The sequence below is a fragment of the Alosa sapidissima genome, chromosome 7 (genome assembly GCF_018492685.1).
Source record: "Alosa sapidissima isolate fAloSap1 chromosome 7, fAloSap1.pri, whole genome shotgun sequence".
Classification (NCBI taxonomy): Eukaryota; Metazoa; Chordata; class Actinopteri; order Clupeiformes; family Clupeidae; genus Alosa; species Alosa sapidissima.
Genome location: NC_055963.1, coordinates 36,731,038 through 36,743,537, shown reverse-complemented (window position 1 = coordinate 36,743,537; position 12,500 = coordinate 36,731,038). Strand labels below are relative to the sequence as shown.

At 41.3% G+C, this 12,500-nt stretch overlaps 1 protein-coding gene and 1 long non-coding RNA gene across 2 annotated transcripts in view; one reads left to right on the top strand and one right to left on the bottom strand.

Annotated features, from left to right (window-relative positions):
* tafa3b (TAFA chemokine like family member 3b) overlaps nucleotides 1-12,500 on the top strand; it is a 115,788-nt gene that overhangs the window by 30,163 nt on the left and 73,125 nt on the right. The gene's annotated exons all lie outside the window — the stretch shown is intronic.
* On the bottom strand, nucleotides 9,632-11,627 carry LOC121714000. The gene is made up of 4 exons (XR_006032997.1): nucleotides 11,525-11,627; nucleotides 10,456-10,533; nucleotides 10,205-10,337; nucleotides 9,632-9,830 (listed from the first exon to the last, which is right to left on the bottom strand). It is a non-coding gene; the product is annotated as an uncharacterized LOC121714000 (long non-coding RNA).

Below are 12,500 nucleotides of genomic sequence, written 5' to 3'. Positions count from 1 at the left end.
ATCGCCCAGCCCTATCACACACACACACACACACACACCTGATGAAGCATGTCTGACAACACATCATTCACCACCTTTCGTTTGATTACATCATATTTCTTACACATTCCTACACACCTAGTCCTTCACTCACACAAGTACACACACACACAGACACTCACACAAGTACACACACACACAGACACTCACACAAGTACACACACACACACACACACACACACACACACAGACACTCACACAAGTACACACACACACAGACACTCACACAAGTACACACACACACAGGCACTCACACAAGTACACACACACACACAGACACTCACACCAGTACACACACTCACAGACACTCACACAAGTACACACACACACAGACACTCAAACAAGTACACGCACACACACAGACACTCACACAAGTACACACACACACAGAAACTCACACAACACAAATAAAGAGACACAGAATGAGAGAGTGATGTGTGCGCAGTGCAGAGGCTTTGAGCTCAACTGTGTGTGGTGTATGTGTGTGTGTGTGTGTGCATGTGTGTGTGTGTTACAACATGGCTAATTCCTTTGCTTGTTGAGGCAGTTTAAGGCTGTGGAGGTCCAGAACACCAGCTGCTATCCCAGAAGGCTTTGCAGTGCTGTGTGGTGTGGTGTGTGTTGCCAGATCGGGGTTGCCAGATTGGTGCAGTTTTGTGCAGGATTAGAGGCCACTGCTGGTGCTGGTGACCCCTGGTCCTCTCTGGAGGGAGATTACACGTCCTTATGCCGCCCCAACCCGCAATCCCCACAGAGAGCTGTCGCCGTGGGTGACACATGTCCGGTACCATGGCGACTGCTGGCATTCTGACACAGGCACGGCCCAAAGGTCAGTTGGCTCAGACAGCGAGCAAACAACAGGGCATTTGGATCTGTGAGATCTGGACCTGGTAACACTCACTTACACACACACACACACACACACACACACACACACACACACACACACACACACACACACACACACACATGCACACTCATATATGAAACTTCAGACATGGTCACACAGAACCCCAAACAAACAGCTGTGGAAGGCTAAGGTGTATGACTGCAGTACCAGATTCGGTTGGACTGGGACTTAGGGCTGTATTTTGGGTCACCAAAATGGCCACCCGCGCAAAGTTGAATTCGGTATTTTGCACGTTTATTTTTTAAGCATTGCGCCCAGGGGTGTGGCAATTAACAACCTAGGGAGGGGCCTAGCGCGTTGTCTAAAAATCGCTATCATACACCACCTAAACCTGGTCAGAAGTCAATGGCGAGTTATTCATATGCAATTTTTAAGAGCGCATGTCACCAGTCATATTGGCTGGTGCACGCACCATCCTTCTATCATTCATGAACGCACACCAGCGCACGTCCATGCAAAGCATTACAAATCGCACGATTACAATGGGAAACATAATTAGAACAAAGATATTACGAAATACTGTACATCTCATAATGAGTAGTTATTCACCATCATTTGCAAATTGGTAATGACGGTTAAAAGTGATTAGGGGAGAGGCGTATGGCAAGCCGATTGAGCATTTATTCAGATATCTTGATATCAGGCATAATTGTCATGTACATGCAAGCTATTTCTGGCCACTAGTTAACTAGTGAGCCATTTCTGTGTGAACTAGTTAACTAGTGACAGCCAAAATGCTTACTAGTTAACTAGTAAGGCCCAAATTCTCTCTAGTTAACTAGTTCATATGTTTAATATCTTATAGAAGTCTTTAAACTAGTTAACTAGTGCACATTTCAGTGTACACTAGTTAACTAGTAATGTTCACTAGTTAACTAGTGTACACTGAAATGTGCACTAGTTAACTAGTTTAAAGACTTCTATATTTTACTAGTCAACTAGTAAGGTACAAAAATGTTTACTAGCTGACTACTGAATGTCAAATTCCCACTTGTTAACTTCTATGTAATTTGGCCAGCCGCTTGAGTATTTATTCTGATATCTTGATATCAGGCCAACATGCAAGCCAATTTTTGTGAACTAGTTAACTAGTGAGCCATGTTTGTGCACACTAGTTAACTACAGTAGTGACAGCATAAATGCCCACTAGTTAACTAGTGAACACATATTAGCTTCACTAGTTAACCCTCTAGGCGCCACAGGCGACTATAGTCGACAAGATGCGGTACTGAATAAAACGGCCGATTTAGTCAAATAGGGTGTCATATTTCGTTCGACTTCCACTCCACTAGATGGCAGACATGTCATACGTCATCCCCGAGTCGAAAAAAGGACACGCTTTAAACAAAACTTTCTAGCTACAGCGCATTGAATCAGTGTATGAAATACCGGAGCTAGTGTGCGTGTGAGCCACTTTGTCAGAGCGATATTGTCAACGTCAGCGAGTATTTGCATTAGATTATCGTCTAATGGCATCAAAAAAGTTTACCTGAAATGAAGTGTTGGGTCTTCTATTCGCGGACCCTGATTCTGAAGGGGAATATCTGCCTTCAGAAAATGACGGTGATTCGTTTAGTGAGGCTTCAGATGCGTCCCTGCCTTGCAATGATGCAGCTGGACAAAGTGAGAGTTTACTCCATAGTAGCTTACACCAAGCACAAACGTTGAATCGTTTGCCCAATGTCACTGGTGGGAATAATGTTTCACAGGTTCGGAGTGTTCATCGGGAAGTTAGCAGGGTGTTAGTGGTGTGGCGAACGAGGCTGAAGGTAGCCTAATATCCATAGCGCTAGCTTCTGTCTTCTGAACGTGTGCCTCTCCACAATCGCGGCGACAGTAACGTGGTGGAGCCTTTGTCTAATGCCACTGGGTATGTTAGACGAGGTCGAAGTGCTCATAGGACAGTTAGGGGGGAACGTAGTGGCAGTGTGGGGAGTCGCAATGAGAATGACAGTAGGCCTAGTCCGAGCTGCGCAAATTCTCTCCACTCGGCGCGCGCGAGGCAGATCTGGCCATGCTGCTCGCATGGTGGAGGTGGTGACACGCTCTCTCCCTCTCCCACACACACACACACACACATTAGGTCATGCATAGTCTATCACAAGATGATGGGAATGCCGGCCCTGTATGGATAGGGATAGGGAGTCATTATCTCTACAGCAAAAGGCCTGCTACATAAAAAAAAAAAAGTCAGCCATTTAGTAATGATTTACACTGTTGATTTGCTATCTACTTCCCTGATCATTTAGGACATACAGTACACTATGTGTTCCTTTTTGTGTGTTCATGTCCTTGTGATGTGTGTGTCTTTGTCAGCTAAGAAAAAAAACAAAAAAACATCAACAAAAAGAAAAAAAATACTAACATTGTCTCTTGTCTTGTCTCGTCATCTCACTCCTGATCTGTGCCTTGCCGTGGCAAATAAGCTTTTGAACTAAACAGGTCTTGTCTACTTGTGTTTGTGTGTCATCTGAATAATATATATGTGCCCCATACATGGAATCAGAGTGCCTACTGTATGTAGTAAATGGAAAATCTCTACAGCAAAAGGCCAGTCTACCGCTACATGCATTTGGTTTGTTTCTGCCATTTATTAGTAATGATTTACACAGTTTGTTCACTACTTACTATTTACCTGAGCATTCAGTATTGTGCAATATAGCATTCAGAAGGTGAGGGACATTTTGGGGGGAAAGAAGTGGTGCATTTATCATTCAAACATGCAACTTTTCATGAAAATTCTATAATCCAAGATGGCCGCCACCATATGACGTCATAATATGCAAATTAGATATAAACATTTAATCTCTACATACACTTTGGGTCATCCTTAATATTTCTCTAATTTACAGAAAGTCTCTATCTCTTATCACTTTTAAGATATAGCCTTTTGAAATGAAGATGTCAAAATTGATCGTTTCGGAAAAAAACCTCTGGCGCCTAAAGGGTTAACTAGTGAGAGCCAGAAATGTCCACTAGTTAACTAGTAAAGGCCAAAATGCATACCAGTCAGCTAGTTGAAGGCTTTTGGGTCTCACTAGTTAACTAGTGACAGATGTATCACTAGTTAACTAGTGATAAATGTATACTAGTAAACTAGTTGAAGCCTTAATTCACACTAGTCAGCTAGTGGCGCAGAATTAAAATTAGGAGGCGGAGAACTCTGAAAATTGAGGCTTTCTATTGGCTCCCTATGTCCAAATAGAACATGACAACCAATCACAGCGCAGAATTTCACAAAATCCCACCCACAACATTTGCATGTGGCACACAAGTTAACATGCTGGCCAAAGGAACTTTAACTAGTAAACTAGTGGCTTCAATGTGACACTTACATGTAAACTAGTGAAGGCAGAACTGCTCACTAGTTAACTACTGAAGATACAAATGCCCACTAGTTAACTATCGAGGTCTAAAAAGTGTCACTAGTTTACTAGTGTGCACCAAAACACCCACTAGTGAACTAGTGATGGCAATTTCCATTCGACTAGTTAACTAGTGAGGTGCAAAAAGTGTCACTAGTTTACTAGTGTGCTCCAAAATGCCCACTAGTTAACTAGTGAAGGTCATTTCAGCCCCACTAGTTAACTAGTGAGATGCCAAAATGGTCACTTGTTAACATGTAAAGGCAAAAATACCCTCTAGTTTACTAGTGAGGGTGTTGTAGGCCTTACTAGTTAACTAGTGGCATGTATATTTTGTTCACTAGTTAACTAGTTACACCTAAAAGAGAAACAAGCTGACCGTTTTTTTCCACTAGTTAACTAGTGGAACAATTGAAGTCTCACTAGTTTGCATGTGTGGCAGTGAAGCATCTCACTAGTGCCTGAAACGGCTATTATGCAAATTCTAATGAGAGGGTGGGTAGAAGACTCCTATTGGGTATTATGTAAGAATCCCACCCAGTCTAAAAGTAAATTTATTGTTCATAGCCTCTAGATCAGGTCCTGATGGGTGCCCCTAGTGGCTAAAGTGACACACTGCTCTGCAACGGTACTTCAGTATAGATAGTAAAGCAGAGCCTGCAGTATGCAGTATCTCATATTCTGTCAAAATGTTTTTTAATAATAACAGGGAAACCCCATGCTTTAACAAGTGAGCTCTTAGTGATCCACACCAAAGATTCAAGGGATCGATTTTAATATTATTCTTTGTTTATTATTGCTAGGCAACCACAGACATATATGTGTCCATTCAGTCACTCTTTTCTGATTAATAACTGAAAAACAAAAGATTGTACACATTAACTGCACATGGTTTCAAAAGTAATTAAAAGCTCAAAAACAAAAACTTTATGCACATCTAAGGAATTGAACCCTGGTCTCCCACATGATCTCCTGCTGCTTAACCACTTGAGCTAGTCTTGCCACATCAGCACATCAGCAATGCTATCATCAATGTTCATGTTACTGAAATGTTTTGTTGCTAGGCAACCATATACAAATGCCTCCAGTTTTATCGCGATTTTCAGACTAATAACTGAAAAACTAAAGATTGTAGACATTAACTGAACGAAGATTACAGCAATATACCACAACTTTGTTACTAGACATGTTATCAAAACATATGTTTATGCTCAAACAATCTTATTTTATAAAGGTGAAGCTATATGTTATGAAGCTAAAATGTGTTCACTAGTTAACTAGTGAGCCTTTTTGGTTTAAAATGATGTTACGCCCCAAACACACCCATATGACTGATTAAAAGACCTAGGAACACCTTGTTACGCCATGCGCTCCACTTTTGATAGCGAAACCCCTCCCAATGTGAACTGGACATCCTACTGAATTTGAATAGACTTTTGACGAGTGACGATGCACTTTAGAATATCATGTTTGGGCCCTTAGATAGCTTAAACAGCCGTGTGTGTGTGTGTGTGTGTGCATGTGTGTTTGTTTGTGTGTGTGTGTGTGTGTGTTTGTTTGTGTGTGTGTGTGTGTGTGTGTGTGTGTGTGTGTGTGTGCGTGCATGTGTGTGTGCATGCTTTCCTTTGCTTTGAAAGGGTGTTCTGTGAGAGTGTTCTCTGTGTGTGTATTTGGTGTGTGTGTGTGTGTGTGTGTGTGTGTCTGTGTGTGTGTGTGTGTGTGTGTGTGTATTTGATGTGCGTGTGTATGCTTGGTGTGTGTGTGCATGCGTGTGCGTGTGCGTGTGTGTGTGTGTGTATGCTTGGTGTGTGTGTGTGTGTGTTTACTCATGTGGTGAAACGGCTTCAGTTTGAGGATGAGGGCTGCTGTTGACAAGCATCAGTAATCCTGTCAGGCAACATCACACACAGAGCAGGGAGAGTGTAACAGAACTGTGTGTGTGTGTGTGTGTGTGTGTGTGTTGGCCTGAGTGTTTGTGTCTGTTTGTTTAAGTTTCTGTGTGGTCATCACTGTGTGTGTGTGTGTGTGTGTGTGTGTGTGTGTGTGTGTGTGTGTGTGTGTTAAATCCTGTCATTGGGACTCAGACCACATAGCTGTGTCCCTCGCTGCATATAGATAGCCTGCAAACCCCTGGCAATGGGATTACTAGAGAGTGTGTGTGTCCTTCTGGAGCTGCTGAAGAGACCTTATACCAGCCACACACACACACACACACACAAAAGGAAAGACTTCAGATGAAGAGAGAGTTTATATTACTACAAATTATGTTTTAATTTCACTGACATGGGGTGGCTTGCATACTGCGCGCACACACACACACGCACGCACGCACGCACGCACGCACGCATGCACACACACACACACACACACACACACACAGATATGTGTGAAATCAGTGCTGTCGAGTTCCCCCCTCATGAGGGGTGCAAATTGGGTCACTTTCAGATAAAGAAGGGGAGAGGAGAGGAGTGGAGAGGAGAGGAGGAGAGAGAAGAGGAGAGAGAGGAGGGGAGGAGAGAGAAGAGGAGGGGATGAGAGAGGAGAGGAGAGGGGGGGAATGGAGAGGAGGAGAGGGGAAGAGAGAGAGGAGAGGAGAGTGCTTCCGGGCCAACCAGAACATTGCAGTGATTACTGAGAGGTTGTGTGTGTGTGTGTGTGTGTGTGTGTGTGTGTGTGTGTGTGTGTGTGCGCGCGCGTGTGGTTGTGTGTGTGTGTGTGTGTGTGTGTTTGTGTGCATATGTTCATGGATTGTTGAAACATAGTGACTCTTGGACGTGACATTGAATTCTTCAGACTGTGGAATTGTTCACATTTTGTTTGTGTGTAAGACTGGTGTGTTAGAATGGTGGGCTAATGTTAGTCTGTTTGTTTGAGTGTGTGTGTGTGTGTGTGTGTGTGTGTGCATGTTTGTTTGCATGTGTTTGTGTGTGTGCTTGCGTGCCTGGATGCGTCTGTATGTGTGTATGTGTATGTACATGTATGTACACAGAAGAGTGTATGACTAGTTGTGAAGTTAATGCCACTCTGCTCAGCATTCTTTTGCAAACTGTTAGTTGTTCTTTCCAGCAGGTTCTGGTTTCGTCTAGTTGAGTCTGTTTAGCGTTGTGGCTTTGCTCCTTACAAGATGCTCTGGCATCGTCTGGTTGGGTCTATTGAGCGTTGTGACTGGAATGAGATGCAGCAGCAGCAGCAGAAAGAGACATGGAGATTAAATAACTGATTCATAAGAAGAGGCCAACAGCTTCGCTCCTAGCGCACGCACACACACAAATGCACACACACACACACACACACACACACACACACACACACAAACGCACACACACACTAGGGGTCGACCAATTATTGGTCGGGCCGATTATTAGGGCCGATATTTAGCATTTTTATAATAATCGGTATCGGTCATTTTTCCCACCGATAAGCCGATACTGAAATGGATAAAGAATGAAACGCGCTACTTTGTCTGTAAAGCGTCTCTCACTCCCTGCATTTGCTACTCTGTGGTCGAGAGCATTGTCCCGCCCACTACACCGTCTGATTTGTTAGTTAGCACGAATGCAGCCAATCAGGATCGAAGACTGAACACAGAGAAAGTTTAGGATGCTCACTGAGGCAGACTGACTGGGCGAAGGTAGCCTAAGTAGGGTTGCAAAATTCCGGGAATTTTCAAAGTTGGAAACTTTCCATGGGAATTAACGGGAATATATGGGAATTAACAGGAATAAACTGGAATTAATCGGAATAAACTGGGAATTTTTAATATGGCAAGTTAGTTTATAACAAGGAACTTAAATGTAGTGGACAAAACCCCATCTTGCAGCATATTAGTTAAAACAATGCGATTTAATGCAATTTCAGTCAAATTTCTACCCTGCACATAATCAATCACATGCACACAGCAATCGGCATAGGCTGCTATACATCTATGGTGCATTCATATGCATGTATGGGGAAAAAATGTTCCAACCAATCAGATTTTGTTGTTGAGTGGTGTAGTGTATCTTGGGCAGTTCAGTGTTGCTGGTTTAGCACACTAGTAAACCATAGGCAGAGAATGGGATTCCCGCTAGCATACTAGCTAGCTTTTTATGCTAAGCTAAGCAAAAATCCGAACATACAAATCATATTGCTTATTACGAAACAAAATGTTAATGTTTGTATATGAAACAGTTTGTATGAATTATCTAAAATTCCATGTTAATTCCCGTAAATTCCAATTAATTCCCATAATTTCCTTTAATTCCATGAAAGTTTCCAATTTGGAATATTTCCAAAATTCCCCAGCTTAACTTCCCATGGTAAGTTTCCGCCCCTTTGCAACCCTAAGCCTAAGGAAGGTACCTTACATTGCTGAAGTTGCAATGAATCACAATCATCTACACTGAAGTTACAAAAACACCACTTTGTAAGCTATTGTCTCTTTGATCCGGATCAATAAGTAAAGCACCCACTTCCTTCATTTAGCGAATTCCCGATTGATGCACGTTAGTGATGCTGTTTAGCCTACTAGTTACAAACTCGGGTGCTGCGTGTCGCGAGTTCTTTGCCTCCGCCTCGTCCATTAATTGTTAATAACGGGACACCTTGGCGGACGTTATCCCTTAGGCCTACATAGTAGACAAGTCCTAAATTATGCGATAGCGAACGTCTAAAAGTCTAGTTGCTCCTTTTTGAAACGGACTATCAGAAAAGACCAGGCTACAGGCACCCAGGGCCAGCCGTAATTTAATCCGACCTGAAGTAAATCGCGTCCTGAGCTGGCTATTACGTGCCTTTTAGGCTCACACAAGTGTAGGTTAAAGCCTACATACACTGTAAAAAAATATTAGTTGATTCAACTTAAAAACGCGTGTAACCTGGTTGCCTTGGGATTTTGAGTTAATTGAAAATAATACAATAAGTTAACTAAATGAGGCAAATAAGTTGTGTCAACTTGAGATGGCTAGTTGATCTGACAAATATGACCTGTTCCATCAACTAAGGAGTCATTGTTGACACAACATTCTATTTAGTGGATGCAACTTCAATAATGCATCATGTCAACTAACCTAGTTGAGTTGAGTCAACTCAAGTCGTCATTAACTTAACAACATAGAAGTCGTACTGACTAGTATTTTGAATTTGTATTGACCAAACATTTTACTTAATACAACAAGCTTTATGAAGTTGATCTAACTTTTCCACAAAAGTAACCTGGTTGCCTTGAAAATTTAAGTTGTTCTAACTCTTGCTTAAGTGAACATGACAAATGCCCTTTGCTATGCATTGTGTTAACCAAACTGGTTTGTAATACAAAAATATATACGTAAACATGATGTACAAGTCAAGAAGACAACATTTATTAAGCATATTCAATGAGCAACAGATTATATACAAAGATTTGTTGCTTGACAAATCCACAAGTGTGGTTGTGTGAGTGAGTGTGTGAATGTTTGACCCATCGACAAAATTTCTGTGCCCACCACTCTAGTTCGTCCAAAACAAACCAGAAAAGGGACTCAGTAAAAGTCAGGTGTCTGTAAAAAGAGAAAGAAAGCATATGTTACAATTGACCCTGTCCATGAATATAATTAACTCAGCTTGTGTGACAAATAAAAGCAAACCCACAATAGCAGCCTAGAAGTCAGGTGCAATAGTTAGAAGTAATGGAGATATGTATTACAGTTGTGCTCATAAGTTAACATAACCTTAGCATACACATACATTTAAAAATCATCTGATCTTAATGTCGTAATAAAAAAAAATGAGGAAAAATCCAACCTTTAAGGAACACTTATTTATTTACGATACATTATTCATTCACAAAGAAAATTGTTGTACTTAAAGGCTGGATTTTTCCTCATTTTTTTTAAAATTAAGGCATTAAGATCAATTTCCAAAAGTATCATACCTAATTGCAACACTGTCTGCAGAAGCTCTTTCCTTCTTGCTTAAACCACCTTTCTGATGCCTAACATAGATCCTCCCCCATCTGACGTGCAGTGCCAGCCTCTGGCTCCAGACTGGGACTTGCTGGATGGCACCTAAAAAAATAAAACAGCAATTGCTATACATTATGTTATTGTTGATTAAGATATAAATCAAAGCATTACAAAATAAGTTGGTAAGTGAATCAGGTGTACAAACAAAAATGATAATTACCTTATGAAGGCACCCTTGCCACCATCACCATCAATGTTAATTCTTGATTTGTGACTTTATTTGTGAGGGTTTCAGTTTCTGTCAATAGAAAACAAGATTTAACAAAATTATGATTATGCACAGTTTGGCATATATTCAACACATTATTGACATTACCACCAACATAATGGTAAACATGGCTAAACTTCATGTGATGTAGTCGCCTACCGTAGATTACCTTTGGACATATTGCATTTGCATAGATAGCATTGCTAGGTAGGCAATGTTAGCCAACGTTTACAGTAGCCTATAGGCTATATATTTATTCATGATGCGCCCTTCTCAGCTCTTCTTAGCGGCACGGCAAGTGGCAAATAGTAGGAACAAACTCAGCGGAGAAAGATATCAGTAGATACTTCTGATTTGTATAGTGTTTTGTTCACTTGGATTTTGGAAATGTTACAGAGAAATATGTTAGCCCTTCTGCCTCCAGACCATATAGTTGCATCATAGGTCCTCTTGTATCAGACAAAAACGATGACTGGCTAACCACTTTAACGCAAGATACAATTGCAGTCCAATGAGATGCAACTTTATTCTCTGCAATCATGGCAATGTTAGACGATGACGTTGGTGGAACAAATATAAGTTCGCCAACCTTGACTTGCCTTGTTTCCTTCAGCTGCGACGTGTACCGATGTATGAACAAGACAGTAGGCTATAAATAAATATCGGGGTAAGTTACAGCTGACAATAATGAAGGATCTTTACTTAATGCTATTGAGTTTATTAGATATGGGTCCATACGTTTATCTACTTATATTGACGAGATGAAGCCGTAGGCTATGTGCTCTGCTCAGCTCAAATCTACATGCTACAGGCGATTATCACATAGAATAGTCTATAGAACTGGAATGTCAGATCAACAATATGGCCGTGGCGGTGTTTGCGAATAAGCCCTATTATAAAAAGCTACAATAATGATGATTAGTTTCTGTATTAATGCATTACATTGCACATTTGTCAGACAAATTAGAGTGTGCACAGTGACATACCCCATAGACCTCATTGAAAACACACACACACTTACAGCATGTTGAGGGCAGCAGCCATGGCTTCCAGACATAGTCAAGTAGCATGTTGTAGTAGCGGGACAGACCGACTTTGCCCTGGTCTGTTAATGAAGCCCACTACAGTCATAACAACAAACAGACACATGAAAAAAGGGGATAAACTAAACACAGTAACAGACACAAATACATGCAAATAATGTTATTTGCTATTCTACGTGTGTGTGTGTCTGTCTGTCTCTACCTGTTGAGTGAACTCTCTTGCGGGATTCGAACTTCTTTTGTATGGAAGTGGGACACATTTGGAATATTCCAGAATGCACTCAGTGTTCTCAGGGAAGCAGTCCTCACAACTTACTGCCTGCAAACAGGGAACAGAGGGAAATTAAGATTAATAAAATACACATAACATGAAAAGACCATCACTGAAGCACTACTGCCCTCACATGCATCTTAAATGAACACATGCCTTGGCACAAGTCAGGTACAACCAAATAAGGGCTATGAAAAGAAGAAAATTTTGCCTAATGCTACCCATACATCAGAATACTTTGACAAGATTTGGGAAAGATTGGCGTTTTTTAACTAATGCATTCAAGCTTTACTCAAAAGACTACAATCTTTCAATAATCTTACCCAAATCTGGTCAAGTCTTCTGGTGTAAGGATGGCTTAATATAACACTATAGGTTACCCTTCACAAACTAAAGATCCCTTGACTTGTCGGTATCATATTGAGGTAGGTCAACAACCTGTTCACGTTAGCCTACGTTAGTGGCTGCTAATGACCATGCAGGCTAAGTTATAGCTAGGTTAGCTAACGTACTCGTGCCTGATAGCCTTGGCCATTTCATTCAAACTAAAACTTTACATCCATAACGAAATCTCAGACAGACTTATTGTTGGATATGATATTACTACCATTCCAGATATTCCACACAATGGTAAAGCTAGTTATTAGAAAAGTTAACATTAACAGCTAACGTTAGCGATGTTA